Raw genomic sequence first — 18,059 nt, forward strand, 5'->3', positions numbered from 1 at the left:
GAGCTATTTCTGTCAAAATATTATTATTTTCATCCGGGTATGGAATTATTTCGAATACCGGGCTTTTTATTATTTCTCGAGGAATATGGGATATTATCAGTATTTCGTTTGTATCTGATTTAAACCAAGTGGAAGTTTTTGTATTCAACAATTTCTCAGAATTAACATGCAACAAATAGTCATGTTTTAGTAATTTTGGGTTAAAAATTCCTAATCTTGTGAGCTGCATTCCCATCTCAATGTCTTCTATATATTCTGTAAAGTGTTGTAAGTTAAATATAAGGATATCTAATTTCTTTCCTTTTTGTTTCTCTTGATCTAGTTCGTTCATGATTTCTATTCCTTTGTTTATAGCTTCTATTATATAATTTAATTCGTTAACCTGGACGCTGTTTTCTGCTAAGTTGCTTATTTTTTGTTCAATTTCTGCTTTGTCTTCTTGATCTAATGTTCCAAATAAGTATTTATATGCTGTTCCTACTATGTTAACTAAACCTCTTTTGCTGCGTTTGGCTATTTTTAAGCCGTTTATTTCTCTGTTTAATTTTTCTACTAGGTATTCGATTTGTATAAGGTTATTGAATTCTTTACTTTGTTCAATTAAATTGTTAAAAGTTTCTTCGGTTTTTGTTATATTAACCGTTAAACAGTGGAATTCGTAATCTGTCGGAATGTCTATGGTTCCTGTTTTAAATATGAGATATCCGTTATGGGCTTTGATAGGATAACGTCATATCTCCGCACGGAGTTATGTCGTTTTGGAAAGTCATATCTCCGCGCGGAGTTATGTCGTTTTGGAACGTCATATCTCCGCGTGGAGTTATGTCGTTTTGGAACGTAATTTCTTCGCGCGGAGCTATTACCCGAGATATTATGTCGTTTTGGAACGTCATATCTCCGCGCGGAGGTCTGTCGTTTTGGAACGTCATATCTTCGCGCGGAGCTATGTCGTTTTGGAACGTCATATCTCCGCGCGGAGCTATGTCGTTTTGGAACGTCATATCTCCGCGCGGAGCTATGTCGTTTTGGAACGTCATATCTCCGCGTGGAGTTATGTCGTTTTGGAAAGTCATATCTCCGCGAGGAGTTATGTCGTTGTAGAACGTCATATCTCCGCGGGGAGTTATGTCGTTTTGGAACGTCATATCTCCGCGCGGAGTTATGTCGTTTTGGAACGTCATATCTCCGCGCGGAGCTATTACCCGAGATATTATGTCGTTTTGGAACGTCATATCTCCGCGTGGAGTTATGTCGTTTTGGAACATCATATCTCCGCGGGGAATTATGTCGTTTTGGAACATCATACTTCCGCGCTAAGCTATGACCCGAGATTATGTCGTTTTGGAACGTCATATATCCGCGCGGAGCTATTACCCCGAAATATTATGTCGTTTTGGAACGTCATATCTCCGCACGAAGCTATGTCGTTTTGGAAAGTCATATCTCCGCACCGAGCTATGTCGTTTGGAAAGTCATATCTCCGCGCGGAGTTATGTCGTTTTGGAACGTCATATCTCCGCGTGGAGTTATGTCGTTTTGGAACGTCATATCTCCGCGCTAAGCTATGACACGAGATATTATGTCGTTTTGGAACGTCATATCTCCGCGCGGAGCTATTATCCGAGATATTATGTCGTTTTGGAACGTCATATCTCCGCGTGGAGTTATGTCGTTTTGGAACGTCATATCTCCGCACGGAGTTATGTCGTTTTGGAAAGTCATATCTCCGCGCGGAGCTATTACCCGAGATATTATGTCGTTTTGGAACGTCATATCTCCGCGTGGAGTTATGTCGTTTTGGAACGTCATATCTCCGCACGGAGTTATGTCGTTTTGGAACGTCATATCTCCCCGCGGAGCTATTACCCGAGATATTATGTCGTTTTGGAACGTCATATCTCCGCGTGGAGTTATGTCGTTTTGGAACGTCATATCTCCGCACGGAGTTATGTCGTTTTGGAAAGTCATATCTCCGCGCGGAGCTATTACCCGAGATATTATGTCGTTTTGGAACGTCATATCTCCGCGGGAGCTATGTCGTTTTGGAACGTCATATCTCCGCGGGAGTTATGTCGTTTTGGAACGTCATATCTCCGCGGGAGTTATGTCGTTTTGGAACGTCATATCTCCCCGCGGAGCTATTACCCGAAATATTATGTCGTTTTGGAACGTCATATCTCCGCGCGGAGCTATTACCCGAGATATTATGTCGTTTTGGAACGTCATATCTCCGCGCGGAGGTCTGTCGTTTTGGAACGTCATATCTCCGCGCGGAGGTCTGTCGTTTTGGAACGTCATATCTCCGCGCGGAGGTCTGTCGTTTTGGAGCGTCATATCTCCGCGCGGTGTTATGTCGTTGTAGAACGTCATATCTCCGCGCGGAGTTATGTCGTTTTGGAACGTCATATCTCCGCGCGGAGCTATTACCCGAGATATTATGTCGTTTTGGAATGTCATATCTCCGCGCGGATTCTGTCGTTTTGGAACGTCATATCTCCGCGCGGAGCTATTACCCTGGATTATGTCGTTTTGAACGTCATATCTCCGCGCGGAGTTATGTCGTTTTGGAACGTCACATCTCCGCGCGGAGCTATTACCCGAGATATTATGTCGTTTGGAACGTCATATCTCCGCGGGGAATTATGTCGTTTTGGAACGTCATATCTCCGCGCTAAGCTATGACCCGAGATATAATGTCGTTTTGGAACGTCATATCTCGGCGCGGAGATACAGATATAGATACAGATACAGATACAGATACAGATACAGATACAGAACAGATACAGATACAGATACAGATACAGATACAGATACAGATACAGATACAGATACAGATACAGATACAGATACAGATACAGATACAGATACAGATACAGATACAGACAGATACAGATACAGATACAGATACAGATACAGATACAGATACAGATACAGATACAGATACAGATACAGATACAGATACAGATACAGATACAGATACAGATACAGATACAGATACAGATACAGATACAGATACAGATACAGATACAGATACAGATACAGATACAGATACAGATACAGATACAGATACAGATACAGATACAGATACAGATACAGATACAGATACAGATACAGATACAGATACAGATACAGATACAGATACAGATACAGATACAGATACAGATACAGATACAGATACAGATACAGATACAGATACAGATACAGATACAGATACAGATACAGATACAGATACAGATACAGATACAGATACAGATACAGATACAGATACAGATACAGATACAGATACAGATACAGATACAGATACAGATACAGATACAGATACAGATACAGATACAGATACAGATACAGATACAGATACAGATACAGATACAGATACAGATACAGATACAGATACAGATACAGATACAGATACAGATACAGATACAGATACAGATACAGATACAGATACAGATACAGATACAGATACAGATACAGATACAGATACAGATACAGATACAGATACAGATACAGATACAGATACAGATACAGATACAGATACAGATACAGATACAGATACAGATACAGATACAGATACAGATACAGATACAGATACAGATACAGATACAGATACAGATACAGATACAGATACAGATACAGATACAGATACAGATACAGATACAGATACAGATACAGATACAGATACAGATACAGATACAGATACAGATACAGATACAGATACAGATACAGATACAGATACAGATACAGATACAGATACAGATACAGATACAGATACAGATACAGATACAGATACAGATACAGATACAGATACAGATACAGATACAGATACAGATACAGATACAGATACAGATACAGATACAGATACAGATACAGATACAGATACAGATACAGATACAGATAGATACAGATACAGATACAGATACAGATACAGATACAGATACAGATACAGATACAGATACAGATACAGATACAGATACAGATACAGATACAGATACAGATACAGATACAGATACAGATACAGATACAGATACAGATACAGATACAGATACAGATACAGATACAGATACAGATACAGATACAGATACAGATACAGATACAGATACAGATACAGATACAGATACAGATACAGATACAGATACAGATACAGATACAGATACAGATACAGATACAGATACAGATACAGATACAGATACAGATACAGATACAGATACAGATACAGATACAGATACAGATACAGATACAGATACAGATACAGATACAGATACAGATACAGATACAGATACAGATACAGATACAGATACAGATACAGATACAGATACAGATACAGATACAGATACAGATACAGATACAGATACAGATACAGATACAGATACAGATACAGATACAGATACAGATACAGATACAGATACAGATACAGATACAGATACAGATACAGATACAGATACAGATACAGATACAGATACAGATACAGATACAGATACAGATACAGATACAGATACAGATACAGATACAGATACAGATACAGATACAGATACAGATACAGATACAGATACAGATACAGATACAGATACAGATACAGATACAGATACAGATACAGATACAGATACAGATACAGATACAGATACAGATACAGATACAGATACAGATACAGATACAGATACAGATACAGATACAGATACAGATACAGATACAGATACAGATACAGATACAGATACAGATACAGATACAGATACAGATACAGATACAGATACAGATACAGATACAGATACAGATACAGATACAGATACAGATACAGATACAGATACAGATACAGATACAGATACAGATACAGATACAGATACAGATACAGATACAGATACAGATACAGATACAGATACAGATACAGATACAGATACAGATACAGATACAGATACAGATACAGATACAGATACAGATACAGATACAGATACAGATACAGATACAGATACAGATACAGATACAGATACAGATACAGATACAGATACAGATACAGATACAGATACAGATACATACAGATACAGATACAGATACAGATACAGATACAGATACAGATACAGATACAGATACAGATACAGATACAGATACAGATACAGATACAGATACAGATACAGATACAGATACAGATACAGATACAGATACAGATACAGATACAGATACAGATACAGATACAGATACAGATACAGATACAGATACAGATACAGATACAGATACAGATACAGATACAGATACAGATACAGATACAGATACAGATACAGATACAGATACAGATACAGATACAGATACAGATACAGATACAGATACAGATACAGATACAGATACAGATACAGATACAGATACAGATACAGATACAGATACAGATACAGATACAGATACAGATACAGATACAGATACAGATACAGATACAGATACAGATACAGATACAGATACAGATACAGATACAGATACAGATACAGATACAGATACAGATACAGATACAGATACAGATACAGATACAGATACAGATACAGATACAGATACAGATACAGATACAGATACAGATACAGATACAGATACAGATACAGATACAGATACAGATACAGATACAGATACAGATACAGATACAGATACAGATACAGATACAGATACAGATACAGATACAGATACAGATACAGATACAGATACAGATACAGATACAGATACAGATACAGATACAGATACAGATACAGATACAGATACAGATACAGATACAGATACAGATACAGATACAGATACAGATACAGATACAGATACAGATACAGATACAGATACAGATACAGATACAGATACAGATACAGATACAGATACAGATACAGATACAGATACAGATACAGATACAGATACAGATACAGATACAGATACAGATACAGATACAGATACAGATACAGATACAGATACAGATACAGATACAGATACAGATACAGATACAGATACAGATACAGATACAGATACAGATACAGATACAGATACAGATACAGATACAGATACAGATACAGATACAGATACAGATACAGATACAGATACAGATACAGATACAGATACAGATACAGATACAGATACAGATACAGATACAGATACAGATACAGATACAGATACAGATACAGATACAGATACAGATACAGATACAGATACAGATACAGATACAGATACAGATACAGATACAGATACAGATACAGATACAGATACAGATACAGATACAGATACAGATACAGATACAGATACAGATACAGATACAGATACAGATACAGATACAGATACAGATACAGATACAGATACAGATACAGATACAGATACAGATACAGATACAGATACAGATACAGATACAGATACAGATACAGATACAGATACAGATACAGATACAGATACAGATACAGATACAGATACAGATACAGATACAGATACAGATACAGATACAGATACAGATACAGATACAGATACAGATACAGATACAGATACAGATACAGATACAGATACAGATACAGATACAGATACAGATACAGATACAGATACAGATACAGATACAGATACAGATACAGATACAGATACAGATACAGATACAGATACAGATACAGATACAGATACAGATACAGATACAGATACAGATACAGATACAGATACAGATACAGATACAGATACAGATACAGATACAGATACAGATACAGATACAGATACAGATACAGATACAGATACAGATACAGATACAGATACAGATACAGATACAGATACAGATACAGATACAGATACAGATACAGATACAGATACAGATACAGATACAGATACAGATACAGATACAGATACAGATATACAGATACAGATACAGATACAGATACAGATACAGATACAGATACAGATACAGATACAGATACAGATACAGATACAGATACAGATACAGATACAGATACAGATACAGATACAGATACAGATACAGATACAGATACAGATACAGATACAGATACAGATACAGATACAGATACAGATACAGATACAGATACAGATACAGATACAGATACAGATACAGATACAGATACAGATACAGATACAGATACAGATACAGATACAGATACAGATACAGATACAGATACAGATACAGATACAGATACAGATACAGATACAGATACAGATACAGATACAGATACAGATACAGATACAGATACAGATACAGATACAGATACAGATACAGATACAGATACAGATACAGATACAGATACAGATACAGATACAGATACAGATACAGATACAGATACAGATACAGATACAGATACAGATACAGATACAGATACAGATACAGATACAGATACAGATACAGATACAGATACAGATACAGATACAGATACAGATACAGATACAGATACAGATACAGATACAGATACAGATACAGATACAGATACAGATACAGATACAGATACAGATACAGATACAGATACAGATACAGATACAGATACAGATACAGATACAGATACAGATACAGATACAGATACAGATACAGATACAGATACAGATACAGATACAGATACAGATACAGATACAGATACAGATACAGATACAGATACAGATACAGATACAGATACAGATACAGATACAGATACAGATACAGATACAGATACAGATACAGATACAGATACAGATACAGATACAGATACAGATACAGATACAGATACAGATACAGATACAGATACAGATACAGATACAGATACAGATACAGATACAGATACAGATACAGATACAGATACAGATACAGATACAGATACAGATACAGATACAGATACAGATACAGATACAGATACAGATACAGATACAGATACAGATACAGATACAGATACAGATACAGATACAGATACAGATACAGATACAGATACAGATACAGATACAGATACAGATACAGATACAGATACAGATACAGATACAGATACAGATACAGATACAGATACAGATACAGATACAGATACAGATACAGATACAGATACAGATACAGATACAGATACAGATACAGATACAGATACAGATACAGATACAGATACAGATACAGATACAGATACAGATACAGATACAGATACAGATACAGATACAGATACAGATACAGATACAGATACAGATACAGATACAGATACAGATACAGATACAGATACAGATACAGATACAGATACAGATACAGATACAGATACAGATACAGATACAGATACAGATACAGATACAGATACAGATACAGATACAGATACAGATACAGATACAGATACAGATACAGATACAGATACAGATACAGATACAGATACAGATACAGATACAGATACAGATACAGATACAGATACAGATACAGATACAGATACAGATACAGATACAGATACAGATACAGATACAGATACAGATACAGATACAGATACAGATACAGATACAGATACAGATACAGATACAGATACAGATACAGATACAGATACAGATACAGATACAGATACAGATACAGATACAGATACAGATACAGATACAGATACAGATACAGATACAGATACAGATACAGATACAGATACAGATACAGATACAGATACAGATACAGATACAGATACAGATACAGATACAGATACAGATACAGATACAGATACAGATACAGATACAGATACAGATACAGATACAGATACAGATACAGATACAGATACAGATACAGATACAGATACAGATACAGATACAGATACAGATACAGATACAGATACAGATACAGATACAGATACAGATACAGATACAGATACAGATACAGATACAGATACAGATACAGATACAGATACAGATACAGATACAGATACAGATACAGATACAGATACAGATACAGATACAGATACAGATACAGATACAGATACAGATACAGATACAGATACAGATACAGATACAGATACAGATACAGATACAGATACAGATACAGATACAGATACAGATACAGATACAGATACAGATACAGATACAGATACAGATACAGATACAGATACAGATACAGATACAGATACAGATACAGATACAGATACAGATACAGATACAGATACAGATACAGATACAGATACAGATACAGATACAGATACAGATACAGATACAGATACAGATACAGATACAGATACAGATACAGATACAGATACAGATACAGATACAGATACAGATACAGATACAGATACAGATACAGATACAGATACAGATACAGATACAGATACAGATACAGATACAGATACAGATACAGATACAGATACAGATACAGATACAGATACAGATACAGATACAGATACAGATACAGATACAGATACAGATACAGATACAAGATACAGATACAGATACAGATACAGATACAGATACAGATACAGATACAGATACAGATACAGATACAGATACAGATACAGATACAGATACAGATACAGATACAGATACAGATACAGATACAGATACAGATACAGATACAGATACAGATACAGATACAGATACAGATACAGATACAGATACAGATACAGATACAGATACGACAGATACAGATACAGATACAGATACAGATACAGATACAGGATACAGATACAGATACAGATACAGATACAGATACAGATACAGATACAGATACAGATACAGATACAGATACAGATACAGATACAGATACAGATACAGATACAGATACATATACAGATACAGATAAGACAGATTACAGATACAGATACAGATACAGATACAGATACAGATACAGATACGAATACAGATACAGATACAGATACAGATACAGATACAGATACAGATACAGATACAGATACAGATACAGATACAGATACAGATACAGATACAGATACAGATACAGATACAGATACAGATACAGATACAGATACAGATACAGATACAGATACAGATACAGATACAGATACAGATACAGATACAGATACAGATACAGATACAGATACATACATTTGGATTTTGCACATAAACAATATACCCTTATAACCCACTTTAAAGGGTTCATTTTTGCAACGACTTTTATTTTGAAAAAAAAGCGTGATGTAACCCCTTGCCATTTTGTCTATTTGGGTCAAAATTTTTGATTTCCTTTAGAACAATCGTTACTGATCCTTACGAGTCAAAAATGGTATGAAATTGCAAGATCGGACATTATTTGACGGAAATATTCCAAAAAATCATCAAAAAGGTTGAATTTACGAACGAATCGGTTTTTTATAAACGACATTTTTCAACCCATCGATGAGCTATGTGGTTTTGGAACGTCATATCTTCGCGCGGAGCTATTACCCGAAATATTATGTCGTTTTGGAACGTCATATCTCCGCGTGGAGTTATGTCGTTTTGGAACGTCATATCTCCGCGCTAAGCTATGACACGAGATATTATGTTGTTTTGGAACGTCATATCTCCGCGCGGAGCTATTACCCGAGATATTATGTCGTTTTGGAACGTCATATCTCCGCGGGAGCTATGTCGTTTTGGAACGTCATATCTCCGCGGGAGTTATGTCGTTTTGGAACATCATATCTCCCCGCGGAGCTATTACCTGAGATATTATGTCGTTTTGGAACGTCATATCTCCGCGGGAGCTATGTCGTTTTGGAACGTCATATCTCCGCGGGAGTTATGTCGTTTTGGAACGTCATATCTCCCCGCGGAGCTATTACCCGAGATATTATGTCGTTTTGGAACGTCATATCTCCGCGTGGAGCTATGTCGTTTTGGAACGTCATATCTCCGCACGGAGTTATGTCGTTTTGGAAAGTCATATCTCCGCGCGGAGTTATGTCGTTTTGGAACGTCATATCTCCGCGTGGAGTTATGTCGTTTTGGAACGTCATTCTTCGCGCGGAGCTATTACCCGAGATATTATGTCGTTTTGGAACGTCATATCTCCGCGTGGAGCTATGTCGTTTTGGAACGTCATATCTCCGCGCGGAGGTCTGTCGTTTTGGAACGTCATATCTCCGCGCGGAGCTATGTCGTTTTGGAACGTCATATCTCCGCGCGGAGCTATGTCGTTTTGGAACGTCATATCTCCGCGCTAAGCTATGACACGAGATATTATGTTGTTTTGGAACGTCATATCTCCGCGCGGAGCTATTACCCGAGATATTATGTCGTTTTGGAACGTCATATCTCCGCGGGAGCTATGTCGTTTTGGAACGTCATATCTCCGCGGGAGTTATGTCGTTTTGGAACGTCATATCTCCCCGCGGAGCTATTACCCGAGATATTATGTCGTTTTGGAACGTCATATCTCCGCGTGGAGCTATGTCGTTTTGGAACGTCATATCTCCGCGCTAAGCTATGACACGAGATATTATGTTGTTTTGGAACGTCATATCTCCGCGCGGAGCTATTACCCGAGATATTATGTCGTTTTGGAACGTCATATCTCCGCGGGAGCTATGTCGTTTTGGAACGTCATATCTCCGCGGGAGTTATGTCGTTTTGGAACGTCATATCTCCCCGCGGAGCTATTACCCGAGATATTATGTCGTTTTGGAACGTCATATCTCCGCGTGGAGCTATGTCGTTTTGGAACGTCATATCTCCGCGGGAGTTATGTCGTTTTGGAACGTCATATCTCCCCGCGGAGCTATTACCCGAGATATTATGTCGTTTTGGAACGTCATATCTCCGCGTGGAGCTATGTCGTTTTGGAACGTCATATCTCCGCGCGGAGGTCTGTCGTTTTGGAACGTCATATCTCCGCGCGGAGCTATGTCGTTTTGGAACGTCATATCTCCGCGCGGAGCTATGTCGTTTTGGAACGTCATATCTCCCCGCGGAGCTATGTCGTTTTGGAACGTCATATCTCCGCGAGGAGTTATGTCGTTGTAGAACGTCATATCTCCGCGCGGAGTTATGTCGTTTTGGAACGTCATATCTCCGCGCGGAGTTATGTCGTTTTGGATCGTCATATCTCCGCGCGGAGCTATTACCCGAGATATTATGTCGTTTTGGAACGTCATATCTCCGCGTGGAGTTATGTCGTTTTGGAACGTCATATCTCCGCGGGGAATTATGTCGTTTTGGAACGTCATATCTCCGCGCTAAGCTATGACCCGAGATATTATGTCGTTTTGGAACGTCATATATCCGCGCGGAGCTATTACCCGAGATATTATGTCGTTTTGGAACGTCATATCTCCGCGGGGAATTATATCGTTTTGGAACGTCATATCTCCGCGTGGAGTTATGTCGCTTTGGAACGTCATATCTCCGCACGGAGTTATGTCGTTTTGGAAAGTCATATCTCCGCGCGGAGTTATGTCGTTTTGGAAAGTCATATCTCCGCGTGGAGTTATGTCGTTTTGGAACGTCATATCTCCGCGCTAAGCTATGACACGAGATATTATGTCGTTTTGGAACGTCATATCTCCGCGGGAGCTATGTCGTTTTGGAACGTCATATCTCCGCGGGAGCTATGTCGTTTTGGAACGTCATATCTCCGCGGGAGCTATGTCGTTTTGGAACGTCATATCTCCGCGGGAGCTATGTCGTTTTGGAACGTCATATCTCCCCGCGGAGCTATTACCCGAGATATTATGTCGTTTTGGAAGGTCATATCTCCGCGTGGAGTTATGTCGTTTTGGAACGTCATATCTCCGCACGGAGTTATGTCGTTTTGGAAAGTCATATCTCCGCGCGGAGCTATTACCCGAGATATTATGTCGTTTTGGAACGTCATATCTCCGCGGGAGCTATGTCGTTTTGGAACGTCATATCTCCGCGGGAGTTATGTCGTTTTGGAACGTCATATCTCCCCGCGGAGCTATTACCCGAGATATTATGTCGTTTTGGAACGTCATATCTCCGCGCGGAGCTATTACCCGAGATATTATGTCGTTTTGGAACGTCATATCTCCGCGCGGAGGTCTGTCGTTTTGGAACGTCATATCTCCGCGCGGTGTTATGTCGTTGTAGAACGTCATATCTCCGCGCGGAGTTATGTCGTTTTGGAACGTCATATCTCCGCGCGGAGCTATTACCCGAGATATTATGTCGTTTTGGAATGTCATATCTCCGCGCGGATTCTGTCGTTTTGGAACGTCATATCTCCGCGCGGAGCTATTACCCTGGATATTATGTCGTTTTGAAACGTCATATCTCCGCGCGGAGTTATGTCGTTTTGGAACGTCATATCTCCGCGCGGAGCTATTACCCGAGATATTATGTCGTTTTGGAACGTCATATCTCCGCGCGGAGTTATGTAGCCCCTTGCCATTTTGTCGATTTGGGTCAAAATTTTGGATTTCCATTAGAACAATCGTTACTGATCCTTACGAGTCAAAATTGGTATGAAATTGCAAGATCGGACATTATTTGACGGAAATATTTCAAAAAATCATCAAAAATGTTGAATTTACGAACGAATCGGTTTTCTGTCAACAACATTTTTCAAATCCACGAAGATTAATTTGTTTGAATGCCAATTAATGGTAGGGATTCGTACGCATTCAAACAGGTATAACATTTTAAAATCAGACGTTATTTACCCGAGATATTAAAAAAAATCATCAAAAAGTTTCGATTTTCGCACCGACTTCGATTTCGAAAAATAACGTGATGATTTGGAATGTCATATCTCCGCGCGGAGGTCTGTCGTTTTGGAACGTCATATCTCCGCGCGGAGCTATGTCGTTTTGGAACGTCATATCTCCGCGCGGAGCTATGTCGTTTTGGAACGTCATATCTCCGCGCGGAGCTATGTCGTTTTGGAACGTCATATCTCCGCGTGGAGTTATGTCGTTTTGGAAAGTCATATCTCCGCGAGGAGTTATGTCGTTGTAGAACGTCATATCTCCGCGCGGAGTTATGTCGTTTTGGAACGTCATATCTCCGTGCGGAGTTATGTCGTTTTGGAACGTCATATCTCCGCGCGGAACTATTACCCGAGATATTATGTCGTTTTGGAACGTCATATCTCCGCGTGGAGTTATGTCGTTTTGGAACGTCATATCTCCGCGTGGAGTTATGTCGTTTGGGAACGTCATATCTCCGCGTGGAGTTATGTCGTTTTGGAACGTCATATCTCCGTGCGGAGTTATGTCGTTTTGGAACGTCATATCTCCGCGCGGAGCTATTACCCGAGATATTATGTCGTTTTGGAACGTCATATCTCCGCGTGGAGTTATGTCGTTTTGGAAAGTCATATCTCCGCGAGGAGTTATGTCGTTGTAGAACGTCATATCTCCGCGCGGAGTTATGTCGTTTTGGAACGTCATATCTCCGTGCGGAGTTATGTCGTTTTGGAACGTCATATCTCCGCGCGGAGCTATTACCCGAGATATTATGTCGTTTTGGAACGTCATATCTCCGCGTGGAGTTATGTCGTTTTGGAAAGTCATATCTCCGCGAGGAGTTATGTCGTTGTAGAACGTCATATCTCCGCGCGGAGTTATGTCGTTTTGGAACGTCATATCTCCGTGCGGAGTTATGTCGTTTTGGAACGTCATATCTCCGCGCGGAGCTATTACCCGAGATATTATGTCGTTTTGGAACGTCATATCTCCGCGTGGAGTTATGTCGTTTTGGAACGTCATATCTCCGCGTGGAGTTATGTCGTTTGGGAACGTCATATCTCCGCGGGGAATTATGTCGTTTTTATTTTTTTTATTTATTTATTTATTTATTAATGGTCGACAAAACGAGTGTCTTCCTCATTATTCAAAATTGTACAATATAATTATATGCTAAAAGCCTAGTTAAAGGATACAATTTTCTAAATAGCTTCACCGACCGATGGAGGTGTTTTATTTGCCAGTCCGGCCAGCTGTGCCCCTTTTCACAGCTAATTTTGTCGGTGACGCTATTAGAGCCTACATCTAAGCAGAAGGTTGTAAGTAGGCAAAAAGTGATCTCAAGTGAAATTAAAAATAATCTTAATTTGCTATATTAAAAGAAAATACAATAAATAGGAAAAAAGAAAGTAAGAAAATTGTTAATAAAGTAAAGCAATGTAAGTTAGATAAAGAGTGTTAAGTGGATAGGACAAAGAGAAAAGTAATGGGAAATCGCCGACACGGTGGGGGAAAATTTTTCAGCCTGTCCGGCTAGCTATGCCCCTGCTCATAGCTGGGAATGGTCAGCGACTTCCCGAACGTCATATCTCCGCGCTAAGCTATGACCCGAGATATTATGTCGTTTTGGAACGTCATATATCCGCGCGGAGCTCTTACCCGAGATATTATGTCGTTTTGGAACGTCATATCTCCGCGGGGAGTTATGTCGTTTTGGAACGTCATATCTCCGCGTGGAGTTATGTCGCTTTGGAACGTCATATCTCCGCACGGAGTTATGTCGTTTTCGAAAGTCATATCTCCGCGCGGAGTTATGTCGTTTTGGAACGTCATATCTCCGCGTGGAGTTATGTCGTTTTGGAACGTCATATCTCCGCGCTAAGCTACGACACGAGATATTATGTCGTTTTGGAACGTCATATCTCCGCGCGGAGCTATTACCCGAGATATTATGTCATTTTGGAACGTCATATCTCCGCGGGAGCTATGTCGTTTTGGAACGTCATATCTCCGCGGGAGTTATGTCGTTTTGGAACGTCACATCTCCCCGCGGAGCTATTACCCGAGATATTATGTCGTTTTGGAACGTCATATCTCCGCGCTAAGCTATGACCCGAGATATTATGTCGTTTTGGAACGTCATATCTCCGCGCGGAGCTATTACCCGAGATATTATGTCGTTTTGGAACGTCATGTCTCCGCGCGGAGGTCTGTCGTTTTGGAACGTCATATCTCCGCGCGGAGGTCTGTCATTTTGGAACGTCATATCTCCGCGCGGAGGTCTGTCGTTTTGGAACGTCATATCTCCGCGCGGTGTTATGTCGTTGTAGAACGTCATATCTCCGCGCGGAGTTATGTCGTTTTGGAACGTCATATCTCCGCGCGGAGCTATTACCCGAGATATTATGTCGTTTTGGAATGTCATATCTCCGCGCGGATTCTGTCGTTTTGGAACGTCATATCTCCGCGCGGAGCTATTACCCGAGATATTATGTCGTTTTGAAACGTCATGTCTCCGCGCGGAGCTATGTCGTTTTGGAACGTCATATCTCCGCGCGGAGCTATTACCCGAGATATTATGTCGTTTTGAAACGTCATATCTCCGCGGGGAATTATGTCGTTTTGGAACGTCATATCTCCGCGCTAAGCTATGACCCGAGATATAATGTCGTTTTGGAACGTCATATCTCCGCGCGGAGCTATTACCCGAGATATAATGTCGTTTTGGAACGTCATATCTCCGCGCGGAGTTATGTAGCCCCTTGCCATTTTGTCGATTTGGGTCAAAATTTTGGATTTCCATTAGAACAATCGTTACTGATCCTTACGAGTCAAAATTGGTATGAAATTGCAAGATCGAACATTATTTGACGGAAATATTTCAAAAAATCATCAAAAATGTTGAATTTACGAACGAATCGGTTTTCTGTCAACAACATTTTTCAAGTCTACGAGGATTAATTTGTTTGAATTCCAATTAATGGTAGGGATTCGTACGCATTCAAACAGGTATAACATTTTAAAATCAGACGTTATTTACCCGAGATATTAAAAAAAATCATCAAAAAGTTTCGATTTTCGCACCGACTTCGATTTCGAAAAATAACGTGATGATTTGGAACGTCATATCTCCGCGCGGAGTTATGTCGTTTTGGAACGTCATATCTCCGCGCGGAGCTATTACCCGAGATATTATGTCGTTTTGGAACGTCATATATCCGCGTGGACTTATGTCGTTTTGGAACGTCATATCTCCGCGCGGCGCTATTACCCGAGATATTATGTCGTTTTGAAACGTCATATCTCTGCGCAGCGCTATTACCCGATATATTATGTCGTTTTGGAACGTCATATCTCCGCGCGGAGCTATTACCCGAGATATTATGTCGCTTTGGAACGTCATATCTCCGGGGGGAATTATGTCGTTTTGGAACGTCATATCTCCGCGCGGAGCTATTACCCGAGATGTCGCTTTGGAACGTCATATCTCCGCGTGGAGTTATGTCGTTTTGGAACGTCATATCTCCGCGCGGAGCTATTACCCGAGATATTATGTCGTTTTGGTACATCATATCTCCGCGCGGAGCTATTACCCGAGAAAATAAAAAAAAATCATCGAAAAAGTTTCGATTTTCGCACCGACCTCGATTTTGAAAAAAAGCGAGATGTAGCCCCTTGCCATTTTGTCGATTTGGGCCAAAATTTTGGATTTCCTTTAGAACAATCGTTGCTGATCCTTACGAGTCAAAATTGGTATGAAATTGCAAGATCGGACATTATTTGACGGAAATATTCCAAAAAATCATCAAAAAGGTTGAATTTACGAACGAATCGGTTTTTTGTCAACAACATTTTTCGAGTCCACGAGGATTAATTTGTTTGAATGCCAATTAATAGTAGGGATTCGTACGCATTCAAAAAGGTTTAACATTTTAAAATCAGACATTATTTACCCGAGATATTAAGAAAAGTCATCGCAAAAGTTTCGATTTTCGCACCGACTTCGATTTTGAAAAATAACGTGATGATTTGGAACGTCATATCTCCGCGGGGAGCTATTACCCGAGATATTATGTCATTTTGGAACACCATATCTCCGCGCGAAGCTATTACCCGAGATATTATGTCGCTTGGAACGTCATATCTCCGCGGGGAATTATGTCGTTTTGGAACGTCATATCTCCGCGCGAAGCTATTACCCGAGATATTATGTCGTTTTGGAACGTCATATCTCCACGCGGAGCTATATCGTTTTGGATCGTCATATCTCCGCGTGGAGTTATGTCGTTTTTTAAATGACGATCCATTTATTACCCGAGAAAATAAAAAAAAATCATCGAAAAAGTTTCGATTTTCGCACAGACCTCGATTTTGAAAAATAACGTGATGATTTGGAAGGTCGTATTTCCGCGTGGAGTTATGTCGTTTTGGAACGTCATATCTCCGCGCGAAGCTATTACCCGAGATATTATGTCGTTTTGGAACGTCATATCTCCGCGTGGAGTTATGTCGTTTTGGAACGTCATATCTCCA

The sequence above is a fragment of the Drosophila virilis genome, chromosome X (assembly GCF_030788295.1).
Source record: "Drosophila virilis strain 15010-1051.87 chromosome X, Dvir_AGI_RSII-ME, whole genome shotgun sequence".
NCBI lineage: Eukaryota > Metazoa > Arthropoda > Insecta > Diptera > Drosophilidae > Drosophila > Drosophila virilis.